This window comes from Lycium ferocissimum, chromosome 6 (assembly GCF_029784015.1).
Source record: "Lycium ferocissimum isolate CSIRO_LF1 chromosome 6, AGI_CSIRO_Lferr_CH_V1, whole genome shotgun sequence".
Classification (NCBI taxonomy): Eukaryota; Viridiplantae; Streptophyta; class Magnoliopsida; order Solanales; family Solanaceae; genus Lycium; species Lycium ferocissimum.
Genome location: NC_081347.1, coordinates 46,613,923 through 46,631,160, shown reverse-complemented (window position 1 = coordinate 46,631,160; position 17,238 = coordinate 46,613,923).

The following is a 17,238-nucleotide window of genomic DNA, read 5'->3' as shown; positions in this document are numbered from 1 at the left end:
AGGAGAACGAGCAAGCGATAGAATAGTTAAGCGACAAAGGTATGTGAGGCTAGTCCTTTCTTTCTAAGGCATGAGTCCTATGGCATGAATTTCCTCTTTCTTATGAATGTTCCATCTTCAGGAAGACTACGAGTCCTTGTTCATGAATAGCCACACGAGATAAGAGATATGCTACGATTATGATAATGATAATGATAAGCTTAAGTCTAGAGATGCTATAGTCTATGATATGATGTTCCAATTAAGCTAATGAAGCTATCCATAGCCCATTGATGTTGATCATCATATACACTCACCTTATGCTTGTTCCTTTAAGGTGAGGGTGTTACTTATGAATGTTCCATAACGAAGTCGGGGGTTTACGACCTTACGTCACCCCGATAGAGTATAATTATCTATGAGTCTCTATGCATGTATTATGATGAATCATGGTAAGTATATTATTATGAGCATATTGATGATGAGTTTATGATATGTATGATGATGTGATTCCACCGTGCCTAATTGGCCGGGCATGTCACCGCTACGACGGGCTACATACGATTCCACCGTGCCTAAATGGCCGGGCATGTCACCGCTAAGGCGGGTTGCTATGTTTACACCGAGCCTAGAGGGCCGGGCATGACACCACTAGTGGGCTGCATATGATGGTTACCCGGACGCGAGTTAACGACATGATGATATATGATTTAAATGATGATGCATATATGGTATGATGATATATACGTGACATAGTAAGGCATACACTATGATAACGCACATGATATGCTTGTGTATGATGAATGTATATGAAATGTATTTATACTTACAAGAGTACACAGGTTGTATCCTCATCTCTTGGCTTATGATTTCCTTATTATGCTTACTTCATTCCTGCCTTACATACTCAGTACAATATTACGTACGTACGACGTCCGTTTTCTTTGGACGCCGTGTTCATGCTCCACGGTAGGCGGGGAGACGGTGCGGATCATAGGAGATAGTAGCTATTTGTGAGCACTCTATTTTTTCGGAGGTGCCATTGATTATTCTTTTTGGTACATATATGCATATATTCATGATTGGGCACGACGGGGTCCTGTCTCGTCCATAAGTCTAGTATTCTAGTAGAGGCTCGTAGATACGCATGTGTGGGTATTATGGTCCCATAGTCCTCATGCACTTGTATATATTATTTTGATAGCCGAAGGGCTTATGTTTATGAAAGTAAATATGTTTCAAATGCAAATAGCTTTCTATGATTATAAGTACATATTATCAATGAGAGCAGGTAAGTAACAGGATGAGCGGTGTTCGGTGGTTAGCCCCCGGATACCCGTCATGGCCCGTAACTTGGGTCGTGACAGAAGTGGTATCAGAGCAGTTCAGTCCTGGGATGTGTCTACCAGCCGTATCTAGTAGAGTCTTGTTTATGGTGTGTTGCGCACCACGCTAATAAACAGGAGGCTACAGGGCATCTAGGAACAATGACCATCTTTCTTCTTGTAAGATCGTGCGATAAAGCCATGTATAGGCTTTTATCCTCCCTAATAGTATGTTCTGATTTCAGAAATGCCGCCAAAAGGAAAGGTTAAAGCCGCCCAGAAGGGCAAGACTACGATAAAAAGGCAGGCAGAAAGAGAGCCGCCTATGAATGTAGATGAGGATGAATCACATAATGAGGCTCCATCTAATGCCTCCACTACTCCACCTATTACAGAAGAACAAGAAGGGGCTTCTGTTCCAGCTCCTATGCCTCCAGTTCCTCCACCGGCTACATCGGGTCAACAAGTGACCGAGGCTATTAATTTATTGACACAGTTGGTTGCCGCTCAGGCACAACGGCAAAATGTGGGCCCGAGTGATCGTTCAGCTAGTACTAGAGCCCGAGACTTCATGAGTTTAAATCCTCCGGAATTCTTTGGGTCAAAGCCGGATGAAGACCCGCAAGGCTTTATTGATGAAATGTTGAGAACGTTGCGGATTATTCATGCTTCTGAGATCGAATCAGTGGAGTTGGCATCATATAGACTCCGAGATGTGGCGGTCCTATGGTAAAATAATTGGATAGCGTCAAGGCACGAGAATGCGCCTCCTCCCGTGTGGCAAGAATTTGTTGATGCTTTCATTCGTCATTATTTGCTGCCCGAGGTCCGCCGAGCTAGAGCGGATAGATTCTTAAACTTGAAGCAAGGTAACATGAGCGCCCGGGAGTATAGCCTTCAATTTAATTCTTTGGCTAGATATGCTCCTACTATGGTGGCCGATATGGGAGATCGGGTGCACAGATTTGTGAGTGGCTTAGGGCCACATTTGTTTAAAGATTGCTTGACGGCTTCATTGCAAGACGGAATGGATATTTCCCGAATTCAGGCCCATGCCTAAAACTTAGAGGGATAACAACCTCCGCAAAAGGGTGATCGGGATGGTGATAGAGGGCAAAGCAAAAGGGCTAGATCTATGGGTACAAATAGAGGGATCGAGTACATATTCTAGGCACTCGGGACGATCGATCGAGTGCACCTCCCCGGTTTACATCCGATCGCTCTTTCCGTTCGACTGGCCGAGTTTGAGGGCCAGGGTTCTCGGTTTGGGGAGATTATAGTCGGGGAGACCACCTTCCCCCGATGCGGCGGTGCGAAGAAAATGCACTCGATGTCGCCAAGGCACGGATGCTTGTTATGTTTGTGGACGGGCGGGCACTGATGCGAGATTGCCCCGAGATATGGCGAGTGGGGTTCGGCCAACGGGATCGGGGGGTTCTTCGTCGGTGCGTCCGGGGAGATTTCCACCGAGTGATCTACTTCAGGTGCCACACAGCCCCGCTTATATGTTACACCTCGCATTTTGCACTTTCGGATATTTCGAGACAATGGCGGAAAGTTTAGGGCAAGGTCATTTTTCGGTTCCGTTGTAATGCGTAAGTCGTTGGAAAATATTATTAGTGTGGAAATATTGAGGAAGACTGAGGGCAAAAAGGAAAATTTGCAAAATGGCATTATGGTAATTTTGTAAAAAGGCTAGGGGCAAAATGGTCATTTCACGAGAATTCAAGAAAATTCCAAAAGGGGCCATATTGGCCATGTGAAGAAAAGGTATGGAAAAAAAAGGATGACAAAGGAATATAATAATAAGTCATCTTTTAGAAAAAATAAAAGAGAGAAAATTCTAGAAAAATAAAAGGAAAAGGGAAGAAAAATCTAGAGAGGGGAGGGGCATGTGCCCCTCACATGCAAATAAGATGACTATATATATATATATAAGAGAGAGGGGTATTCATATTTGGAGAAGAGAGAAAGAAAGCAAGAAAGAAAGGAAAGAAAAGAAAAAAAAAAGAGGTGCTCGGCTAGGAGGGATGGTTATGGGAGAGTGTTTTATTATGCTTTCATACTAATTGGAAGGCCCTTTCCGACGTGGAGTGATTGTTGGAAGAAGAAAACTATTCGTTTTGCAAAGGCCAAGTTCTAGCCGTGTGGAGAATGGAAGAAAAAAAGGTATGATTTAATCCTATCCTTTGTGTTTTATGGATGATTTGTACATGTTGTAGTATGTATAATTGAATGGAAAATCATGAAATGTTGTATGTGGTGTGTGGCCGTGAGAATGGATTATTGGTGTAGAAGGAATGAATTGATTTTAGCTAGTGTTCTTGGTTATTGTTGTTGTAAATTCTATGGTAAGAATGATGATTCCCGTTGAGTTGTAATGGTCATGGGCTGTTTTGAGAGCCAACATGATTTGAATATAGTTCCTTGTTTTGATGAAAATAATGTCATCAACGTATGGAATTGCGGATGTAGTATGTGAATTTGGAAGAAAGAGATGTACTGTTATGCTCCTATGAAATTTGGATGGTGTCGGGTCATGTTGTACATTGGATAGATTATTTTGAATATTGTATGGGTTACTTGAAATGTTCTTAAATCATGTGGAAATGGTTGCGGATTAGTAATTGAATATATGAACATTGGAATAGAATTGAATGTAAGTGGTATGTCATTGAGTTGTAAGAAAAAGATTGAGAATATTAGAGTGTATTTTTTTGGGTTGGTCATTGGCATTATTGATGATAGTTTGGCCGGGTTGAATTCCCGGATTGTTGTTGATTAAAATTAGCCGAGTGAGAATCTAATGTTGATTGCCGAGAGAAATTAGTTCGAAATTTCGGTAGCCTATAAGTGAACTTGTATGAAAAATTAAGGCAAACACAAGTCGATGAATCTAACGATCATATGGATCCTTTTGAATGTAGCTAAGCAAGTTGGGATGAACAAGTGTAGCTAGCAAGGCGGCGCAGGTATGTGAGGCTTACTTTTCTTTTATTGTCCTAGAGCTAATAAGTTGTGATATAATGTGTACTTGGGGTAATTCCGCTCCAAGATTTCGGCTTATATATAAGCAAGTTAGTATCACTATTTATGTTTGATAAATGAGTAAGTACATGGGTTACCTAAAAGAGTTAAGCAAAGTACCTCAACATGTTATCTCTATCTTGGTTCGAAGTGGGCCCACGATTTCCGACCCCTCCCTTATGTGCGTCTAAATATGTGTTTATCGACGCTATTTCGTGATTAAACGTTCCTTACTTACGTAAATGATCCGGATTTTTGCGTTGGAAAAGAGATATGCTTTGACCGCCCTTCGATCTCCGGCGTTCGACACGATAAGTGCGACGTCCGGATTGATCTGAATAGCCTAAGAATATTCGTTTGTCGAGTCTTGATTTATATGCATATGTTTCCTCCTTATCGAAGGCTCATGTATCTTTCATTCGAAAAATATGTTATCGTGCGATGAAGTGCTCGCCAAACGTCCGGGCCGAAGACCTCTGCATTGTTCACCGCGTCCTAGTTCGGGCACCGATCTTATGATGTGATGTTATGGAATTTGTTCTGAGACGGGTTCGAACGCGCCCCTATTCGAATATGTACGCTGGGTAATGATATATGACCTTGGCTTTCGATGCGGCCCGTTTGTATATGGTCGATTCGGTGTATCCTCTTTGAGGATATGGATGATTTATTCGGTACGTTTTGTGATCTACTATGGTTTTCCAAAACAGATTGATCTATCTTAGGTTACGCGGCGCGTCATCAAGTGAGAGTTCAGAGAAGTGTGGTCTCCACCGGTATATATGATCTGCGTCTGACATTATGCTCGTTCTGCATCCCCGACTATGATTTCGGTTTTGTCGGTACGTACGTACGCTCGGCCGAATACATCGATATACGTCGGTACGTCCGGTTCGACTATGGATGACACCTACGTACGTAATGGTCATTTGACTGTCTCTGTACTTCCGATCCCAATTCCGTCCGCGTCTTCGTGATAGTATTCATTGATGATACTTCCGTACTATTCGACTAAGGTTCTTCTTTGCAAATTTGTATTTCGATCCGGTTACGGTTCCGATCGTTTTGTACTTTAGCTTTGATTGTGTTTTGTTTATAGTTTTTCGGCTTTACATACTCGAGTTTTTTCGTACCCACCCCCCTTCGGGGGTCGCGTTTCATGCCGCGCGGTACCCGCGGATGAGTGAAGATGTTCCGGATGATTGTGAGCTCCAATTTCTTGGAGCAGTTTGGTCGAGTATGTACGTTATGTCTTCTGGATGGTACTAGAGACTTTGCGGGTATAGGATGTCGATTGTATTCGTCGGCCGACGTCTTGTATAGTGTTATGTATAAACTTTGTCAGATTACAGACTTTATTTAATTTGGTATGTATTATATTTTGGTATGTTTTAGAAAAAAAAAACTTACGTGTGTGATGAAGGTCTGCGGGTTCGCTCGGCCTTAAACCAAGGTCGAGTGCCCATCACGTCCCTCGGAAATTGGGGCGTGACATTATATGCTTTAGCCGGACGACAGGATCTCGAGTCCTCCCCAGATGTGGTTACAGGTACATTGACTGTGTTTTCTGATGACGCGTATGCATTGATAGATCCGGGTTTCACATTATCATATATTACTCCATATATTGCTAATCGTATTGGGGTGAAACCCGAGCCAATTAAACCTTTCGAGGTGTCTACTCCGGTTGGTGATCCCGTGATAGCCAAACAAGTGTATAAAGATTGTCTAATTGTGATATGTGATCGCCAAACCAAAGCTGATTTAGTTGAGCTAGAGATGCTAGACTTTGATGTTATAATGGGTATGGATTGGTTGGCCTCATGTTATGCTAATGTTGATTGCCGAATGAAATTAGTTCGATTTCAATTTCCGGGAGAGCCCGTGCTTGAATGGAAGGGTAATACGACAACTCCAAGGGGTAGGTTTATTTCCTACCTTAAGGCAAGAAAGATGGTAGCCAAGGATTATATTTATCATCTAGTCGGAGTTCATGATACGGAAGCAAAGTCTCCAACATTCCAATCTGTTCTGGTAGTAAATGAATTCCCAGATGTATTTCCAGATGAACTTCCGTGCCTTCCTCCGAAAGAGAGATTGACTTCGCCATTGATGTGTTGCCGGATACTAAGCCCATTTCTATCCCTCCTTATCGAATGGCTCGGCGAAAGAAAAGAACTAAAGGCACGATTGAAAGATTTGCTCGAGAAGGGGTTTATTCGACCCGATTCATCCCCGTGGGAGCACGGTCTTATTTGTGAGAAAGAAAGAGATGGCTCTCTCTAATTTGTATTGACTATAGACTTGAATAAGGTGACAATAAAGAATAGGTATCCTCTTCCAAGAATTGATGATTTATTTGATCAGCTACAAGGTGCCAAGTGGTTCTCCAAAATAGATTTGAGGTCGGGTTATCATCAAGTGAGAGTTAGAGAAGAAGATATTCCCAAGACAGCTTTCAGAACAAGATATGGCCATTATGAATTCCGAGTGATGTCGTTTGGGCTAACTAATGCTCCGGCGGTGTTCATGAATTTAATGAATAATGTGTTCAGATTTGTTCATGATAGTATTCATTGATGATATTACGGTATATTCTCGCACCGAATCGAACATGCCGATCATTTACGCATTATTCTTGGACTTCTTCGAACTCGATAATGTATGCAAAATTTTCAAAGTGCGAGTTTTGGTTAAATTCTGTGACATTTATGGGGCATGTGATTTCAGATGATGGCATTAGAGTTGACACTCAAAAGATCGAAGCTGTGAAGACTTGGCCAAGGCCTACGACGCCTACAGAAGTTCGTAGTTTTCTGGGATTGGCAGGTTATTATAGAAGATTTGTAGAGGGCTTTTCATCTATTTCAGCCCCATTAACTAAGCTAACCCAGAAGTCAACAAAATTTCAGTGGAATGATCCGTGTGAGCGTAGCTTCCAAGAGTTGAAGGACAGATTAACCTCAGCTCCAGTTTTAACACTCCCAGAAGGGCCAGATGGGTATGTTGTGTATTGTGATGCTTCTGGCGTGGGGTTAGGATGTGTATTGATGCAGCACGGTAAAGTCATTGCCTATGCTTGAGACGAGAAAACACGAAAAGAACTACCCAACTTATGATCTTGAATTGGCCGCACCATGCATTAAAAATGTGGAGACATTACTTGTATGGTGTGCACGTTGATATCTATACAGATCACAAAAGTCTTCAATATATTTTCAAACAAAAGGAGTTGAATCTGCGACAGAGGCAGTGGTTAGAATTACTAAAAGATTATGATGTGAATATTTTATACCACCCCGGAAAAGCAAATGTAGTGGCTAACGCGCTTAGCCGCCGATCAATGGGTAGCTTATGTGAAGTCCCCTCAGAAAAAAAAGAAATGATTCATGAACTCCATCAACTAGCAAACCTTGGAGTGCATATAATTGACTCAGATGATACAGGAGTTAGTGTTAATGACCCCACGTTTCATCCTTGGACGCGGAAATAAAGGAAAGGCCAATACGAAGATCCCAAATTGAGCCATTATAGAGATGTATGTCATGCGAAAAGAAAAGTCACCATTTGAAATCTCCAGATGGGGTTCTTAGATACCGAGGCGGGCTAGTGTTCCATGTGTTCGGGATTGCGAAACTTCGTCATCTAGATTTTGGAAGAAGCTCATTACTCTCGGTATTCTATTCATCCGGGATAACGAAGATGTATCATGATCTTAAATTGATGTATTGGTGGGATGGCATGAAAAGAGACATAGCGAGAATTTGTAGCCCAATGTCCAAATTGCCAACAAGTGAAGATAGAACATCAAAAGTGAGGGGATTATTGCAAGCAATAGAAATTCCTACGTGGAAATGGGAAGTGATCAATATGGACTTTATTGTAGGACTACCCCGTTCCGAGGCAAGTATGATTCCATATGGGTGATTGTGGATAGATTGAAAAAGCGGCTCATTTTCTCCCGCTCGAACCACATACTCGGCGAAAGATTATGCGAGGTTGTACATCAAGGAGATTGTGAGACTTCACGGTATTCCAATATCCATTATTACAGACAGAGGCGCACAGTTTACAGCCAAGTTCTGGAAATCGTTTCAAAAAGGTCTAGGTACTCAAGTGAGGCTTAGCACGGCATTTCACCCGCAAACTGACGGGCAAGCCGAGCATACTATACAGACCTTGGAGGATATGCTAAGGGCATGTGTTCTAGATTTTGGTGGTAGTTGGGATGACCACTTATCCCTAATCGAATTTGCCTATAATAATAGCTATCATTCCAGTATCCAAATGGCTCCATATGAAGCTTTATATGGAAGGAAATGTAGATCTCCGATTGGATGGTTTGATGTCGGAAAAGTGCAATTAAAAGGCCCCGAGTTGATTCAACAAGCGGTAGAAAAAGTCAAGATAATCAGAGATCGATTATTGACAGCTCAAAGTCGCCAGAAGTCTTACGCGGACAACCGCCGACGAAACTTAGAATTTCAAATTGATGATTGGGTGTTTCTGAAAGTGTCGCCAATGAAAGGGGTGATGCGATTTGGTAGGAAAGGAAAGTTAAGTCCTCGATATATTGGACCCTATAAAATCATTCGCAAAGTGGGTCAAGTAGCTTATGAATTGGATTTGCCTTCAGAGCTTGAATTAGTTCATCCAGTATTCCATGTATCAATGCTCCGCAAATGTGTAGGAGATCCCACGAAGATTGTGCCAGTCGATGATGTTCAGATTACAGAAAAGCTAACCTATGAAGAAGTGCCTATTGCCATATTAGACAGGCAAGTACGGAAACTTCAAAATAAGGAAGTGGCTTCAATTAAGGTATTATGGCGAAATAACAATCGAGAAGAAATGACTTGGGAAGCGGAAGAGAAGATGAAATCCACATATCCGCATTTATTTCAGCCCCCAGAAAAGATCTCTGACGAGACATCGAGACTACGAGGTATGTATGCTTTACTTTTATGTATATGGGTCGTGAGTGGCCAATCTATATTGCTATTGTGTTGTAGCCCTGTGAGGCAATGAATTTATGGGTTGTTGTAATAGGATGGTAACGCCATATTACAGGGGAAACTCTAGCGAAATTTTTCTAGAACTCCTAACGATTTAACATTCGAGGACGAATGTTCCAAAAGGGGGGAAGAATGTTACACCTTGGAAAATTTCTCCTTAGCGTACAGTGAATGGACCAACGAAGGGCAGGATGTATACGAGGTTTAGATAAGTAAGAAATAGTATTTGATGATCCTAATTAAGATTTCCAAAGACATTCGAGTTAAGGAAAGAAAGTTGTTAAGGGAAGCGAGTCATATGTTGAGTAACGGATAAGAATTTTGAGTATTGAGTTAATGGTGTATAAATGATTCCCTAAGGAAGAGTTACAACATTCCTTAGATTGGTATTGAAGTGATAAACAAGTGTTAAGAAGGTTCCATAAGGATCGGAGATCAAACGAGTTGACGAGAACAATTCTCGGAAAGCTGGGCAACCTATGGCCAGACATACTGGCCGTATAAAAAGTATGGACCGTATGTCCAACCGTAGATTCAGCCCAGTAGAGCATACTTCACTGGACCAGATCTACGGCCAGACATACGGCCCGTAGAAAACATACGGACCGTATGTTGGTCCGTATAATCTGGTCGGGCCTGAACTCAAATAATATAAGGGACCTCTCTCAATTCATTTTTCATTTCATCTTTTACCTCCACACTTCAAGAAACCTCTAGAACATTTCCATACACCTCAATCACAAGAAATCAATAGAAATCAAAGATCAACAACAAGAATTAGAGTGAATCAAGTGAAGGAAACCTCATTAAAGTCATTCAAATCAAGAAATCCCAAGAGAGATGACCATTCAAGGCTCATTCCTCCATCATCTAAGGTAAGTTTTATGATCTTTCTATTTTGTTTGAAGTATTTATAAGTTGAAACACATAAATTGTAGAAGAGTATAGAAAACGGGTCCTAAATGTGTGAATAGAGCCATTAATGAGTAGTAGTGGGATTGAATCATGAAAATGGATATGTTGAGATTATAAATATGTTATAAATGATATTTAGAACATGGAATGAGTAGTATATGTGAAAGAACGTGATAATGGACTTTGGCCATGATTATGGAGAATTGGAGTGAAATTGTTAAATGCGAATAACGTAAATGAATGACGATTATTGTTAGTGATATGGTGATTGTTGTTATGAGTATTGGGAGTTGATATGGAATATGGAGGAAAGTAGTATAAACATAGGAAATGCTGCCCAAATTTCTCTAGCTTTAGTAAGTACGTTTTCATGATTGTTTAACTAATGACACGAATTCCATTAAAGGTATAAACAAGTGCATTAAAGGCGAACGAGCAAGCGATAGAATAGTTAAACGACAAAGGTATGTGAGGCTAGTCCTTTCTTTCTAAGGCATGAGTCCTATCGCATGAATTTCCTCTTTCTTATGAATGTTCCATCTTCAGGAAGACTACGAGTCCTTGTTCATGAATAGCCACACGAGATAAGAGATATGCTACGATTATGATAATGATAATGATAAGCTTAAGTCTAGAGATGCTATAGTCTATGATTTGATGTTCCAATTAAGCTAATAAAGCTATCCATAGCCCATTGATGTTGATTATCATATACACTCACCTTATGCTTATTCCTTCAAGGTGAAGCAGGTTACTTATGAATGTTCCATAACGAAGTCGAGCGTTTACGACCTTACGTCACCCCGATAGAGTATAATTATCTTTGAGTCTCTATGCATGTATTATGATGAATCATGGTAAGTATATTATTATGAGCATATTGATGATGAGTCTATGATATGTATGATGATGTGATTCCACCGTGCCTAATTGGCCGGGCATGTCACCGCTACGACGGGCTGCATACGATTCCACCGTGCCTAAATGGCCGGGCATGTCACCGCTAAGGCGGGCTGCTATGTTTACACCGAGCCTAGAGGGCCGGGCATGACACCACTAGTGGGCTGCATATGATGGTTACCCGGACGTGGGTTAACGACATGATGATATATGATTGAAATGATGATGCATGTATGGTATGATGATGTATATGTGACATAGTAAGGCATACACTATGATAACGCACATGATATGCTTATGTATGATGAATGTATATGAAATGTATCTATACTTACAAGAGTACACAGGTTGTATCCTCGTCTCTTGGCTTATGATTTCCTTATTATGCTTATTTATTCCTACCTTACATACTCAGTACAATATTCGTACTGACGTCCGTTTTCTTTAGACACTGTGTTCATGCTTACAGGTAGGCAGGGAGACGGTGCAGATCCATAGGAGATAGTAGCTGTTTGAGAGCACTCCATTTTCCGGAGGTGCCATTGATTATTCTTTTGGTACATATATGTATATATTCATGATTGGGCACGACGGGGTCCTGTCCCATTCATATGTCTAGTACTCTAGTAGAGGCTCGTATATACGCATGTGCGGGTATTATGGTCTCATAGTCCTCATGCACTTGTATATATTATTTTGATAGCCGAAGGGCTTATGTTTATAAAAGTAAATATGTTTCAAATGCAAATAGATTTCTATGATTATGAGTACATGTCATGAATGAGAGCAGGTAAGTAACACGATGAGCGGTGTTCGGTGGTTAGCCCCCGAATACCCGTCATGGCCCGTAACTCCGGTCGTGACATAGAGTTTCAATTAGGTTTCTATCATTTGGTATCAAAGTATAGGCTAAGGATTGTTCTAACAATTCTAATCCTAGGTTCTTCATAGTGAAAAAAAAAAACCAAAAATTAAAAAAAAAAAAAAATCAAAAATTGAAGTTGTGGTTTTATTTGGATGTTTTTGAAGATAGATTTGAGTTTATAAAGGTGGAAAATATCTAGATATGAAGTTTGAGGCTATTTGATTGAGATTTGGTTCAATCATCATTATTGAACTTGAAGGTTTTGAAGAACTCAAATGTGGGTTTGGTGATTGAGGGAAAATTGACGTTGAATTGTTATTGGGCTTTGTTCTCTAGGTGAAAGGGAGTTTAAATCTAAAAATTGATGGAAAAATAAGTTGATTTGGAGGTGGATTGGATTTTGGGTGTTCATAGTGTTCTTAAGCTCCTTCATAAATTCAAGAGGAAGAAGATGACCAAAGGGGCCGTTTGATCCAAGTCAAAGATGTACAAAGTTGTTTTTCCACCCCAAAAGAGAAAGATCCTAGGTTGAGTGGGCCCAATACATCAAAAAAATTTAGAAAATCCGACCAGAGTTCGAGGAATCTGGTACAGGGATCTGTGCGTCGCATGCCTAACACGTGTGGACCAATCAGGTGTCGAGCACGGTCGCACCCCCAACACGCGAGATAAAAAAAAATTCAGAACGCGTGCACTACACTTTCAGAGGCATATATTTGCGTGCTACACCCGCGATGCATGAGCAACGCCTAAACATAAAAAAAAATTGAAATTTTTTCTAAGTGTCCAAAACAGTTTGAATCTCTCCTCATCTATTTTCTTTGATTCTTCAAACTAATTAGCAACTAGTAATCGATCTTACTTGTTGTTAACTAGTTCTTGAGTCTGAATTTCATTTCCTGCTAATTTCTTTCAAGTTTTTCTCTTTTATTTTCATTGAAACTTTATTGGCTCTTGTCCATTTGCTTTGAGTCGTCCTTCTTTCATCTAAACAAGAATCCATTCTACCATATAGGATAAGCAACCTTGTGACTTTAATTGGATAAGTGATTCATCAACAACTTTGAAAGAGCACGGGAGTTTGGTAAGGATTGAGAGTTCAATATGAGTGATGTGAGGTTTTTACTACTAATATCATTTGCAGGTTTTGCTGGTCATAATGTGTAATCAAGGAAATCGTACTCAAGAAGTAGAGGACCCAAACACCTTGAACATGATCCTTAAGCAATTGACGGAGTTGACATTGAAGGTAATGGGGATTGAAGGGAGGATAGGGAGTTTGGAGAGTTCAAGTAGAGTGGGCACTCTCCTCTCTCAAGTTGAAAGATATTTAGGTAAGAATACGGAGACTACCTCGACTCTTACACCCAGGGAAGCACATGCCTTGTGCTATCCCCCAACTACCGCTTCACCTACCCAAAGGGGCTTAACAACACTAACCACCCACCTTCCAAAACACCAATCAACAAACTTATCCCCAAGTCTACCAAACCAATCAAAATGAGAAAATACCACAAAGAACCCCACAAAATACACTACCACAAGCACCTCCCCAAAACCAACAACAAGTTTCCTACCAAAACCAATACCAAGACCCGTTGGATGATGTGGAGTATGAGGAGATGCAATTAGAGAGGTGGTGGGATAAGAATCGTCAAGGAGGAAGACGTGAAGAGACGAACAACTAGGGTAGAAAAAGTCAAAGTGGATTTTCTAGGTTACAAGGCAATAATGCTACATTCCAAGGTCATGTAGACCAAGGGAGATGGCAAGGTAATGAGGTTCGAGGAGACTGTTATACCTCGCATTTCGTACATTGGAATATTCCAAGTTAATGACGGAAAGTTAAGGACAAGATTACAATTTTTTAGAATGCATAAGTCGCATATTCATCTTTGTATTGGTATGAGGTATTAAGGGTAAATTTGGAATAAGGAAAAGTTAGGGACAAGACTATGCCGGAATACGCGATAGAGACTTGTGACCTCCGATTCGGTTTTGAGGTATAAGTCATTTATGAATATTACTATTGGCATGGAATGTTAAGGGCGAACGTGGAATTTGAAAATCGTTATTAGTTCATGACTTCTTGGAGAAGCCAAATGGCCGTGGGTCCCACCCATGGTTGGCCAATTATTTTAAGCCATGAAGGTGTACATGTGTTCATCTTATATTTTGTAAGGGCTAAGTATGCACCTGGACAAAGATGACAAGGCAAGATAAGTAATTCATCTTTTGTGACTTGAGAAAAATCTAGAAAATTGAAGAAAATTGGAGAGAATTGAAAAAAGAAAAAAAAAAAAAAGAGAAAAAGGAGTGCACATGACCGGTCATGTGCCATGGAAATATATATATGTGTGTGTATTATGACTAAATAAGACACAAGTCATCATTTTCACTCAAGGAAAAATCAAGCAACTTGGAGAGAAAAAAAGGAAGAACAAGAGAGAGCCATACGGCCAAGGTGGGCTGAAATTTGGGCTGCGAAACTTGCCCCTCAAATTTGATCATGAAAAATTATTCTCTCCTTGTCTCTCTACTAATTGGAAGGCCCTCGTCGACGTGGAATAGTTGTTGGAACAAGAGAATCATCCGTTCCTGCCATCATGCATCTTAGACGAGTGGAGAAGGTGGATGAGAAAAGGTGAGGTTTGATCCTCTCTACATGTTTTATAGGTGTTTGTGCATGTTGTGAAAGGTAGAAATGAGTGAAGTTCATGAAAATATGGTATGTTGTGTGTGGCCGTGTGTAGGTAATGTTATGTAGGAGTAAAGAACTAACTTACTTGGCATGTTTGGATTGTTGTATTATGGATACTTGTGCATGTTGTAATGTGAAGGAATGGATAAAAATTCATGAAACCATGGATGTGGGTGCTTGGCCGAATAGGTGTGTGTGTTGTGTAGGAATGGTGAGTTAAATTTACTCGGTATTGTAGTTGTTGTTGTTATGGAATATGTGATGGAAATGAAGGTTTGATAACGCAAATTAAAGTTGTACTTGGTTGTGGGCTGATTTAGAAGATAATGTGATTTCAATGTGGCTTCTTGCATTGATAAAAATGATGTTGCTAACATATGGAATTGTTGATATAGTTTATGAATTCGGAAGAGGGAAATGTATTGTGGTTGTTCTTATGGCATTTGGAAGTTTCGGGTGAAGTAAGACATGGGTTGGACTGTCTTGAATATTTGTGAATGGATTATTGATGTTGCAAATATGATTGTTGGTTTGGTTGTTGTTGATTTGGCCGAGTTGAATTCTCGGGGATGTTGAAGTTATAGGGGAAATGCTGCCGAAATTTTTGTAGATGAAGTGACGGCTTGGAATTGAGTTCTTCGATGCTTATGGCTAATGTTGGATGTCTAATGACATTATCATGGATCGTGAGAAGCCGAGACGTAAGTCGGATTAGCTTGGAGGGCGGCCAAGGTATGTAAAGCTTGACTCCCTTTGCTTTGGCATGTCTTAGTACATGTAGGCTACGATATGATCCCCGAGGTAACTCTACTCCTACGATCCGAGCACGTCTATAAGTCTTAGTTGCTTCTTGATATCCGTATTCATAATGTAGTCAAATTACGATTCTTATGCCCCTTGTATGATCAAATATGAATGTGCTAAAGATTATGTTCGAAAAAGTGTCTGTACGAACGTCCGTAACTTTCATAAAAAGGCTCGGATCGCCTCGATATGTCCGTAGGAGGTTCGGTAGCATATAATGACCCTAACCTCCATAAGCGGGCTCGGGTCAGTTTGATACTTGCCCGTGGGCCCGCAAGGCGCTCCATTGTATAGTTCTAACAATTTGTTAAAAGAACTTAAGATGGCTATCATTCTGACTCCCGTGTATGATTACTTATATATACTGTTAAGTACGAAGTGAGAATCCGTATACATATGATTTGATACGTAACTGCGATGGCTAAAGTTTTATTTGACAAGTCTAGATAACATTCGAAAGAAACTGGATTTGACTATGACTATTGGCTTGGTTTTTAAATAATAGTCTGTTTTGATTATTTTATGGAATATGTGTGAATGTACGAAATGACAATTCGTATGTATATGATTTGGATACGTAACTATGATTGACAGAGTTTTATTTGATATGTTTCCGAGTAATGTCCGGAAGAGATTTGAATTGACTAATGCCATTGGCTTGTAAACAATAATTTGTTTGATTATTCTGTTAAGTCTGTATAAATGTTGTGAGTTGGACATAGATCCCACGATTCTGCTCGTGCATATTATTGTTGCTTCCTTCGAGTCCGGGCCGGTTACTATCGTGCGCACAATCCGAAGTATGATGAGCTTCAAAGTATGATGAGCGTACGACATGATATGATATGTTTTCGAAGTATGATGAGTTTCGATATATGATATGATACGAAGTATGATGAGCTTCTGATATGATATGATATGATGTTATGATGTGTGACGGAGATACGGAGATATGAAACTTCCGAAGTATGATGAGTTGTGGCGCTTATGGCAGGAGGGGCGACCACGTTCCGTCCGCCGGGTCCTATTACGGACCGCATAGGGTATATGATATGATAATCTAATGATCTGATGACATGATGATTTGATAATATGATGATCTGATAATATAATGAATCTGTTCTGACGATACGGTAAAATGACGATTCTGTTTAATCGGATGATATGATAATGTGACGATTCTGTTTAATCTGATGATATGATGATTCTGTTTAAGGTGATGATATGTTATATATACGTATTCAGAAATATAATCTGTTGGTTTTGGAGCCGGTAGTGGGGCAAACCCAATGGTGGGGCAAACCCAGTGGCGAGGCAAAATTCCGCACTGGTTTAGGCGAATCCCACATTGGTTTAGGCGAATCCCACATTGGTTTAGGCGAATCCCACATCGGTTAATAAATCGCCTACTATGATATGTTCTATTTTATATACATATGAGACGAAATGTTTTTCAAAAGAAAGCTAAGTATTTTGAGCATTCTGATTATTATATCTGTCTTCTGTACCTCTTATGCACTACTTGTATTATAGATGCATGTGCTTTGGTATTCTGACCAATATGCACACTTTCTGTACTCCTCATTTCGGTTATGATCTCGTTTCCTGTATTCCATGCTTTACATACTCAGTACATATTCCGCACTGACCCCCTTTCTTCGGGGTTTGCGTTTCATCGCGCGGCAGTACGCCCGGTATTTTGAAGAC